General features: G+C 38.7%; 1 long non-coding RNA gene across 1 annotated transcript; it reads right to left on the reverse strand.

The window, feature by feature from the left end:
• Positions 1-10,520: 10,520 nt before the first annotated feature.
• On the reverse strand, positions 10,521-11,018 carry LOC120800116. Its single transcript, XR_005708942.1, has 2 exons — positions 10,977-11,018; positions 10,521-10,773 (listed from the first exon to the last, which is right to left on the reverse strand). It is a non-coding gene; the product is annotated as an uncharacterized LOC120800116 (long non-coding RNA).
• Between the last annotated feature and the right edge of the window lie 1,093 nt (positions 11,019-12,111).

Raw genomic sequence — 12,111 nt, forward strand, 5'->3', positions numbered from 1 at the left:
CTGTTCTCTCTGCAAGTCCCTGGCCCTCTTTTCACTTTACATTTATAGCTCCTTCTCTTTCTTCTTAACCAGTCACCCCCTTTTTTTCTTTTTCTTTTTACCTCTTGCTTCTCTTTCCTCTCCTCACTCTTGTCTTCCTCCTGGGGTTTTTTATCATCTCCCATCTATGCTCATGACCACTGCTGATAGCTGGCATCAACATTTCGACAACATTATAACACAAAGGCGTAGAATTTGGTAGGGACGGTGGGGACATGTCCCAGCCAATATCCAGCAACTACTGAATTGTCCCAATAATAATTTCAATCAGAAAATTAAAATATACTGTTGTCTGTCAGTGTCTGGTAAATGTGTTTGGTACACAAATGGTTAACAGATCTTGTTCTCTACTACGAGCCCTGCCTCCCTCACCCAATATTGCTGATGGGATAGGCTTTGCCGTTTCTTGCTAACTAGCTACATCTGGTAGATGTGCATGTAAACTATTTGAGGAAGACACCATCCTTACACTTACAGTTCTGTGCACGAAAATAAGAGAAAGATCGCGTCGCATATTGATTCAGTAAGGGACAGTGCACTGTATTTTTCAATATGGGACAATCCCGTGGGAATATACGGGATGGGTGGCAACCCTACCCCGAGGTAACTTTGCCTTAGTTTTTCAGCTAATGTACACACCCACCAAAACACTGAATAAGACAGAAAGTTAGCATTTCACAAAGGACGTTAATAATTCTGTGTTCAACTTTGCTTAAGCCATAGTACATGTCATAGCCAAAAAAATATTAAAAAACCGCACAGGAATTCCAAAGTGCATGTACTTTGTGCCTGTGCAAATGGATATAAAGTCTTGAATCTTGATGATTATCCAGGACCATAGTACCTGTCCCTGTTTCGTTAAACTGGGACAGGTTGTGATCAGACCTGCTTGGGCCAGTGCTTGTATTGGAACCACTTCCACATGGATAACATGCAGACAGCCTGATTTGCTGTCATCTTGGCTCCAGTCATTTAAAAAAAAAAAAAAAAATTGGCTTCATCTTAATGCCTGACTGAGAGAGACAGATTTCCTCCCTTAGCTAATGCAGTGAATCCAGTGTACATACCCCTGGTTTACTTGTGAAAGTGGCTTGTAGGACGCTCTGGCTTGTTGGTATTTCTTTAAACCAATCACATTCCTGTTGGGCGCTAAGCGCAGGATGAAGCTTGCTTCTCTTTCTTCTCCTCACTCTTGTCTTCCTCCTGGGGTTTTTTATCATCTCCCATCTATGCTCATGACCACTGCTGACAGGGACAGGTTGTGATCAGACCTGCCTGCGGTCACCTACCAAGACCACATGCAGTTAAACTTCTCCTCAACCGCTGGTACGGAGGAAAAGACGATGAGCTTGGACACTAGTGGATTTTTTTCTTTTGGCAGTGACTCTCACACACGGTTCATACGAGGAGTCACCGGATTGGAGCAGTGTGTTTTCTTTTTCTTTTTTTTGTTTGTTTTCCCTTTGTGCAGCTGTGAAGTTGCACCGGTGGTCATTGTTTCAACCAGCGAGAGCAACGGACTGAGAGATTGGTGGGTTTTCTAAATTTAATTTTGCTTGACCTTAAAGAAAATGACATTATATTGTTTGTTGTCGGCAGTTTGGACCAAAAAACTTAGCAATATTCCAAGAATCATTTCTTATAACGTGTGTGTGTGTGTGTGTGTGTGTGTGTGATCACTCCTGAGGAATAGTGATATTTGTTGATATTAAGATAAAAACTAGTGCTTGTATTGGAACCACTTCCACATGGATAACATGCAGAAAGCCTGATTTGCTGTCGTCTTGGCTCCAGTCATTTAAAAAAAAAAAAAAATTGGCTTCATCTTAATGCCTGACTGAGAGAGACAGATTTCCTCCCTTAGCTAATGCAGTGAATCCAGTGTACATACCCCTGGTTTACTTGTGAAAGTGGCTTGTAGGACGCTCTGGCTTGTTGGTATTTCTTTAAACCAATCACATTCCTGTTGGGCGGCGCTAAGCCCAGGATGAAGCGATGGCCCTGCAAAATAGCGTTGGGGAGGGACTTGTTTTGGTGGAACATTTGCACGGGAGGTGATCACTGTCATTAAAATGGACAATTCCCACAATGAAAATGCCACAAAAACAGTAAAAAGGCATTATGTGGACCGTGTGCTTGCACAATGCAAATCTTCATCAGAACTTGCCGTTTTCAGCGTGTAGACTGCTAGTTCAGAGGTTGCTGTTGTTTCCCGTGGGGAGGATCTTGAAAAAAAGAAGAGAACGCCGCATGAGACTTGCAATACATTACATATGGATGGATTAATACATCTATTTTACATACAATGATTACATATTGCATATTTTAGTATTAGCGTAATATCTGAGCAGAGAGTTTCAGTGCGTATCTGATGTGACAGGCAGTTTTGGACAGGAGTCTGACAGCCTCTCTTTATCTCCTATGTGAAAGAAATACTGAAGGTCACCTGCAATTTGTAAACCACCTGCAGCACCTGACAGTTCTGCTACACCTGCAAAATATGACTAAAAGCGACGAAAAACGACTACATCTTACATTTTACATCAATACTAAACAGCATTTTGATGAAGTATCAGGTCAGATGTGTTGTCTGTATCCCATGGTAGCTTCTTTGCTCAATGGTCTTAACAGGTCACATATTAGCAAGCTAACGTTAGCTCTGTCAGTTGGTTCGGTTAGCTACACAACAGTCACACCTGGCAGTTACTGGGTGTAAATATTGAGTAAAAATTAATCTTTGAGTAAGAACTAGTTTGTGTAGTAACCCCTTTCAATTTGGTTATTCATAAATCTTCACTTAGTAAACGCTTATGTTATAATAAGCTGTAGCTAATGCTTTTGTACTACCATGATTTTGTGTCATAACTTTAGAGTTATCTGTACAGTTTTTGTTAATTACAGTTTGACAGGTCTATGACTGATACAGTGCAGAGGATGTTGAGTCCTTTAACGATATTGGTTTTGCCAACAAGAACTGTGTGCCAAGCAGAAAACCACACAATACGTCAATACCTGATTTTAAATCTTTTATTTTGTATTTTAAAAAAAAACAGAAACAATTTGTATTGTGAGCCTAAACATTTCATAACCACTAATTTGAACTTCTTTACATATCATGGCAGATCCTGAAAAGTTTGTTGTGAACCTCTGTTGTTGGAGTGAGAAGGTGAAAACCTCAGTTTCCCTCATGCTGATGTGGTTATTGTTTCCTCAAGATGTATTCTGGTCTTGGGTGTGGATTAGTTGTTGCTTTGGCTTCTGGATTGGGTTGTGGTTTGGCTGCCGGCAGATAAAACAGTAGGAGAGAGACAGAGATGCAGTGTCATTTATTTAACAAACCACTGCAACAGCTGTCATCAACCTTTTCAGAGACGAGCACATTGAGATGTGGAAAGTTTCTAAAGTGATTTTTTCATTCAGCTTTATTCAAAATGCAGCTTCTGGAAATATTTCAACCTGTACAGAAGTTTTCTCTTCTGTACAGAAGTTTTCTCTTCTGTACATGAACACAATCATAAAGCAAGCTTACCCCTTGGGAAAAGGCCACATGCTGCAGGGAACATCCAACAGTATGTTGACCTCACTCCTTTTTCTGCAGTTCCTTCCTGTAACAAAATGAGAATAAACAGCATTATTATACACATAAAACTACCTTCTTCTACTGTTTAACCACACTTGTTGAATTGGTAATCTCTCAATTAATTATGGATTTACTGCAATTTCAAGCAGAACTTGAACGTTTTGTTTTACAGCTCTCTACACGTGTTTAACACTTACACTTTAACACCTCTTCCTAACATACAGCGAGCGAGCGAACTTCAATCTAAAACATAATATGAAAATAGGTTGAAAATGGGGCCAGTCCGCAAAACGTTTGCAGAAATAGAGCCAGGCAAGCGTCCTGTCAAAGTAGCGACACATCGCTCAGCCTGTTCACTGATGCATGGAGCAGGTTAAGACATCTTCATTGGTACAGTCCAATGCGAAAACACCATGTTATCTCCTAATTAATTATAGAATAACTGCAATATTAAACAAAACCAAAACGTTTGTGCTGCAGCTCTCTCCCAGCAACATGTTTGATATTTACACATAAACAGTCCAATGGGAAAACACCATGTGAATCAGGAACCTTCTGACAACACAAGAAAAGCTCCTCACAGTCACTGAGCAGCAGTGCATCCTCTTACCTGACCAAGTGACTTTTGAGGATCATCTTTCACCAGAGCGGCTGCATCACTAGAAGTGAAGGCTGTGATGAGCAGGAAAACCTGCAGACACATCACGACCAGCAGAAAACGTTTGTCCATGGCTGATGAACTGAAGATTTCGATACAGCTGTGAAAAGCACAGAGCTTTATATACTCACTGCCAACCAGTTCCATGTGAACAAACAGGAAGCAACAACACAATAACACCACTTTACATCATCACCAAGATGCCACAGTCTTAACAGGGAAATGTACTAAGCCAAACTTTCACAACAATATCAGACATGGCAACTGTGGGTTTGTTTTTTTTTTGTAGAAGACAAAACAGTGTATTGCGTTTTTTTATGTCAACCCTCAAGCAAATTATGTACCAGACAACAGGTACAGCACAGATATTCAACTTAGCTTTCCATGCAGAAAACTGTGATGACTTACAACACCTAACATTAAGCAGCAAATTTAAGAATATAATTAAAATTGAAAATAATAATTATTAATAATAATAATGATATTTTTTGTATCCAGCCTTCAGTGTGAATGTTTAAAATACAAATTGAATTTTTATGATAATAACAAAATACTGATCCACTGCTGATGTACGAAATATTGCTGTTTTGAAGATTCGAAATATTATACCTTTTGAGGATTTCCAGTGTCATACTGGGCAGCTCCCAGTTTGAGTTACAAATGTTAAAATGAAGATTAAAATTAACCGCACACTGAAAGGACTTCACTGCGACTTTATTAAGAGCAAACAATGCATTTCGCCTGTAGCTTCTTCAGGTTCGCTCAGCAAAATAACAAGAGCATTCACAGGTGTGATAAATACAAATGGGTCACATGACATATTATCGCAGCATTCATTTTTCCATTTTTCAAATTGTTTCAGCATTTTTTCAAAGAACGTGACAATAATATTACAAAAAATTACATTCATCAAAAAAAAAGGCATTGTTCTATTATATTGTTATAATCCACAGTTACTAGAATTACACCATTTTACACAATGTTAACATATTAAGAAAACTAACTACCAGATACAACTCACTGAATAGGAAGAGCTCAATTTCTTTAGAAAGATAGACTATGGGTCATACATCTGTCCTCTACAGCACTAAATCTCTCTATGGGCCCAAAATACCTGTGGAGAGAGATATAAGTTAGTGTTTTTACATCACACAAAGGATGTCAAATGCTGTGTTTCATGAAGTCCATAAGATTCAACTGAGTTCAATTCATAAATCCAAAATGAAGGGAAGGGAGGTTTGTAACTAATCAGTGCAGAAACCAGTCTTGGACCTACCAATTTATAATCAAAGAGAAAAAAAAGTATATGATCAACCACTGGACATCAGTCACAAAAACTCAAAATAAACTTCAGTGCGATTTAGAATTGAAAAGAGAACAAAGTCTGTAACTGCAGCCTCGCCATCTAAATTACTCAACTCAGACAAACCTATAAAACACACTGCGGGTCTGTACCGCTAACCATACTTGTGGTCTTGAGCACTTTAGTGCGTGTTCACGCTCCACTGCGTAAGAGGCAAGTGTGTCCTATGTTGGAAAAATACAGACACACAGTACACTGAACCTGCACTTGAGGCACACTTTTCCACTTTGACGCAATACTCAGAGCTAAGTCTATCCCATACTTCACCATGGTCTACTGTGCCTTACCAGTCCAGTTGTTGCCAGTACTGTGCCTATTAACTGGTTTTAGGACTGACATTAATCCATAGACACGAGGAAGTTGAAGTTTATGGCAAGTTGGATTCATGTCCAGACACTACAAATGTGGCAGCACTTCCGCACTTCCGCACCTACCAATCTATTGTTCTTAATGAGACTGATTTGTGATAATGAGACTAATTAATATGGCATTGACGCTGTCAACATAAACATTAGATGTATCCTTTTATCAAAACCTTTGAGAAATAGGTTCCACACTTTCAAATTTTATGAGATCAAAACACCAAAATAATGTGTGCTTCTAGATAACTCCATTTAATGTGTTTTTAATTCCATTCCTCCTTTCAGCACCTGAATGTGTTTTATTTATTATTATTTTTTACTGTTTTCTGATTGTAACTGTAAAACTGTATGTTTAATCTAATTTGTGCTGACAGATCATCTGAGCTTGATTGTACCATGCACAATTCAATTCAGTTCAATTCAATTCAATTCAAATCATCTCAATTCAATTCAATTCAATTTGATTCACTTTTATTTATATAGCGCCGAGTCATAACAGAGGTTATCTGAGGGCACTTTTCATGTAGAGCAGGTCTAGACCGTACTCTTTATAGTTATAGTACACAGTATTTGTATTTGCGTGAGTTACAGCATGTCCTTATTAACCCGAATGTGTCTTAACAGGCGCTGTGGCAATTAGAAATATGTCATACAAGTAGGCACTTGATTACTCACTAACACTGCAAGTGTGGGTATTGGGACAGACCCTCTTCAATTCTGTCACAACAAGAGGTGGAGGCAGAGCAACACTTCTTGCTAAACTGCCGTCTGAATAAAGACAAAATAACCAAGTACTTCATCAAAATAAAATTCAGTGTTTACATTGAAAGCAGCAAATTATGTCAGAGCATGTCATTACCATTACATGCAACTGCTAAATCTCATTCAATCACACGTATTCTTTTACCAAGTTATTTTTAATTCTTTGTTTTCAACATTTTGTCCTTTTATGTAATTATGTAGTAATGTGCCTAAAATTTATTTGATTATAATGACATTATGAACCTTGTCGAACTTGTTTTGGCAAAAATCTAATTAATTCCAGCCATGACAACACCACACACAAGAAATAATTTTACTTCAAGCTCAGCAATGATTGTTTTACGCAGCATTGGAATAAATGATTACATCCAGTGGTGAAACAATAGACAAGATCCTTTACGTGAGTTAAAGCACACCACAGTACACAACGGTGTAAAAATGCTCCATTACAAGTAAAGGTCCTGCATTAGAAGCTGTACATTAGTGAAAGTGAAAATGTATGGTCAGCAAAAGCTAGTTTTAACTACGTTTTATAGTGTCAGGTAGATTTGCCCAGTGGTTGCCAACCCAGAGGTTTGGCCAATCCAGTGGGTCACCTGATAAATCTGAGGGGTCATGAGATGATTAACAGGAGGGAAGAAGAACAAAGTCATGCTACACAAGTCTGTATCCAGTTTTTGGACTTTTCTCTTATCTTTGTTTTTTTGAGAAATAATGGATGGTTTTATCTCTTTGGGCCTCAATCAAAACCAAAGCCAAACCATCTGAGAGGTTTAGAGTGAAATTTCACTTTAGTGAGACAGTTAACAACTCATTTTTTGTCAAGGGTCACCAGCCAAGTGGCTGGGAACCACTGGTTTAATCTTTAAAAATGTGTTGTATTTCATGAGCTCAACACTCACTCAGTCATTTTATCCTTGTGGATTTGTGTGTGCACATACAGTATTATGTTTTTAACTCTATTCTCGTTATAAGTACCTCTAATGACAGTGAACCTGAATATTCTTGAACAAAAATATATGTTTGAGTTAAATGTGAGTTTATTTAATCTCTTCACTGCCACTCTAAATAGCAATTTTACAGTGAATATTAAAATCTCAATTTGTCCCGTCCGCCGGTGCACTCTTCCAGTTGATAAGGCCTAATTTTGTAAACACAACATCTTTAGTGAGAAAGGCTGGCAATACAACTTTGCTGTTGTCCCGGGGGTGGAGGAGTTCCTGTACTTATTTGGGCCAGTGCATGATCACTCCGGTGGTTTGTCCAAGTTAGAAGAACCGTCGGAGTAGAAGTTGGTCGGGGGTGTTATGTGGTATGCGAACTAAAAAAAGATCAAATCGTAGCATAACACACCAAAGACACTGAGGTAGCGTGAAAGAGTTGCAACTATTTTTTCCGATGTTAGCAATAAGGATCCTGAATTGTCTTATTGTTGAAAATAGGCTTGCCTTTCCTTACTGCAGTGTACTACAGTGGTCAGGCCACTTTCAATAGACCCCTTGAGAGGAAGCACATACATTTGTATGTATAGTTAACACAGATTGTGAAAACTGAACGTCATGAATTTAAAGCTTTATTTTCTGCCTGTTCTCTCTGCATGTCCCTGGCCCTCTTTTCACTTTACATTTATAGCTCCTTCTCTTTCTTCTTAACCAGTCACCCCCTTTTTTTTCTTTTTCTTTTACCTCTTGCTTCTCTTTCCTCTCCTCACTCTTGTCTTCCTCCTGGGGTTTTTTATCATCTCCCATCTATGCTCATGACCACTGCTGATAGCTGGCATCAACATTTAGACAACATTATAACACAAAGGCGTAGAATTTGGTAGGGACGGTGGGGACATGTCCCAGCCAATATCCAGCAACTACTGAATTGTCCCAATAATAATTTCCATCAGAAAATTAAAATATACTGTTGTCTGTCAGTGTCTGGTAAATGTATTTGGTACACAAATGGTTAACAGATCTTGTTCTCTACTACGAGCCCTGCCTCCCTCACCCAATATTGCTGATGGGATAGGCTTTGCTGTTTCTTGCTAACTAGATACATCTGGTAGATGTGCATGTAAGCTATTTGAGGAAGACACCATCCTTACACTTACAGTTCTGTGCACGAAAATAAGAGAAAGATCGCGTCGCATATTGATTCAGTAAGGGACAGTGCGCTGTATTTTTCAATATGGGACAATCCCGTGGGAATATACGGGATGGGTGGCAACCCTACCACGAGGTAACTTTTGCCTTAGTTTTTTCAGCTAATGTACACACCCACCAAAACACTGAATAAGACAGAAAGTTAGCATTTCACAAAGGACGTTAATAATTCTGTGTTCAACTTTGCTTAAGCCATAGTACATGTCATAGCCAAAAAAATATTAAAAAACCGCACAGGAATTCCAAAGTGCATGTACTTTGTGCCTGTGCAAATGGATACAAGGTCTCTTGAATCTTGATGATTATCCAGGACCATAGTACCTGTCCCTGTTTCGTTAAACTGGGACAGGTTGTGATCAGACCTGCTTGGGCCAGTGCTTGTATTGGAACCACTTCCACATGGATAACGTGCAGAAAGCCTGATTTGCTGTCGTCTTGGCTCCAGTCATTTAAAAAAAAAAAAAAAATTGGCTTCATCTTAATGCCTGACTGAGAGAGACAGATTTCCTCCCTTAGCTAATGCAGTGAATCCAGTGTACATACCCCTGGTTTACTTGTGAAAGTGGCTTGTAGGACGCTCTGGCTTGTTGGTATTTCTTTAAACCAATCACATTCCTGTTGGGCGGCGCTAAGCCCAGGATGAAGCGGATGATAGGATCCTTATCAAACATGTGTTTTTATGATATCCTTTTTTTCATTAACAAACAAATACTGGCTGAAATATTATTATGGGATTTTAAAAAAATTCTAAAATACCAATTCATTTTCCAGCCAGGTTGTATCTAGCCATGATAGTTTTATTTTAATGTGCCCAGTTTTTAAAGATTTCTGTCTCTAAATATCAACATAGTTAGATGGCACATAGTCTCATAGCCAGACCTATCTCCACAGCGCTGTGTCAGCGCTAGAGAACGGTCTGGCTGCACTCATTATCATTCTGCTCTAAGGGGAAAATACGCTCTGGCGTGTTTGTATTGCTTTGAACCAATCACAGTCCTGTTGGGCGGCGCAAATCCCAGGATGAAGCAATGGCCCCTGCAAAATGGTGTTTGGGGGGGGACTTGTTTTGGTGGAACATTTGCACACGGGGAGGTGATCACTGTCATTAAAATGGACAATTCCCCACAATGAAAAAAAAAAACAGTAGAAGACGTATGTGGACTGTGTGATTGCACAATCCAAATCTTCATCAGAACTTGCCATTTTCAGAGTGTAGGTCTCTAACGCAGAGGTTGCTGTTGATTCCCGTGGCGAAGGGGATTTTGAAAAACGGTAAAAGGATGGATGCGGAAGGGGAGGTGGACGCTGCTTGAGACATGCAGCCAATGGCAGGCTTATGCAGTTGCAGTTTGTAAACCAACTGCAGCACCTGCCATTTCTCCATCACCTGCACAATTTGACTTAAAGCGACAAAAAACGACCACAGAGTCGCAAAACAACTACAAGAGACAAAAAAATCACAACATTTAAAATACTGTTTAGCTTCAATAAATATTTTCAGCATAAGACATCTTGGGCTCCTGAACATTGTTGACTGACGAGTTGACTAATAATCAGCAAAATCTCCACAACAGTGCCAAGCAGAAAACCACACAATATGTCAATACCTGATTTGAAATCTTTTATTTTGTATTAAAAGAAAAAAACCAGAAACAATTTGTACTGTGAGCCTAAACATTTCATAACCACTAATTTGAACTACTTTACATATCATGGCAGATGCTGAGAGGTTTGTCTTGAACTTCTGTTATTGGAGTGAGAAGGTGAAATCGTCTGTTTCCATCATGCTGATGTGGTTATGTTTCCTCAAGATGTTATGTGGTCTTGGGTGTAGGTTGAGGTCTGGGATTGTATGATGGCTAAACAGTAGGAGAGAGAGATGCAGTGTAATCTATTTAATAACAAACCACTGCAACAGTTGTCATCAACCTTTTCAGAGACGAGCACATTGTGATGTCAAATGTTTAGGCTATTTTTTTTCCAACATTTTTCAAAATGTAGCATATGAATATATTGCAAAATGTACAGAAGAGAAAAAAAACCCAACACAGTGCAAGCTTACTGGGTGAAAAGAGCGACATGCTCCTAGATATTTCGAACAGTCACTCCTGATCCGAATTCTTGACCTCACTCCTTTTTCTTCTCCTTTTTCTGCAGTTCCTTCCTGTAACAAAATGTTACAAAAAACCAAAAACACATTAATATACACAGAAAACTACCTTCTTCTACTGTTTAACCACACTTGTTGAATTGGTAATCTCTGAATTAATAAAAAAGTTACTGCAATTTTAAACAGAACTAACAACGTTTGTGCTGCAGCTCTCTCCCAGCAACATGTTTGACATTTACACTTTAACAGTCCAATGGGAAAAGACCATGTGAATCAGGAACCTTCTGACAACACAAGAAAAGCTCCTCACAGTACCTGAGCAGCAGTGCATCCTCTTACCTGACCAAGTGACTGTTGATGAGCATCTTTCTCCAGAGCAGCTGCATCAGTCGAAGTGAAGGCTGTGATGAGCAGGAAAACCTGCAGACACATCACGACCAGCAGAAAACGTTTGTCCATGGCTGATGAATTGAAGAGTTCGATACAGCTGTGAAAAGCACAGAGCTTTATATACTCACTGCCAAACAAGCAGTTCCATGTGAACAAACAGGAAGCAACAACACAATAACACCACTTTACATTTTCACCAAGATGCTACAGTCTTAACAGGGAAATGTACTAAGCCAAACTTTCATGATATTTTAAGACATGACATGTTTGGAGTGAGTTATTGTAGAGAAAACTATATATTGCCTTATTTATTGTAACTCTCGAGTAAAATGTGTTAAATACAGTGTCTCAGACTGCGGTGAATTACAACACCTCACATTAAGCAGAAAATTTAAAAATATAATTAAAATTACAAATCATTAGTAATAATAATAATAATAATAATAATAATAATAATAATAATAATAAAAATAATAATAATTGTGTATCTAGCCTTCAGTGTGAATGTTTAAAATATAAATTTTAGTAAAATATTTTATTTCAGACTCTTCAATAATCAAACATTACACTTTAGATCGTCCACTGCTGATGTTTGCAGTATTGCTGTTTTGAAGACTTGGAAATATTGTACCTGTTGAGGATTTCCAGTGTCATACTGGGCAGCTCCCAGTGTGAGTTAATACATTTTACAATGACT

This window comes from Xiphias gladius, chromosome 15 (assembly GCF_016859285.1).
Source record: "Xiphias gladius isolate SHS-SW01 ecotype Sanya breed wild chromosome 15, ASM1685928v1, whole genome shotgun sequence".
NCBI lineage: Eukaryota > Metazoa > Chordata > Actinopteri > Istiophoriformes > Xiphiidae > Xiphias > Xiphias gladius.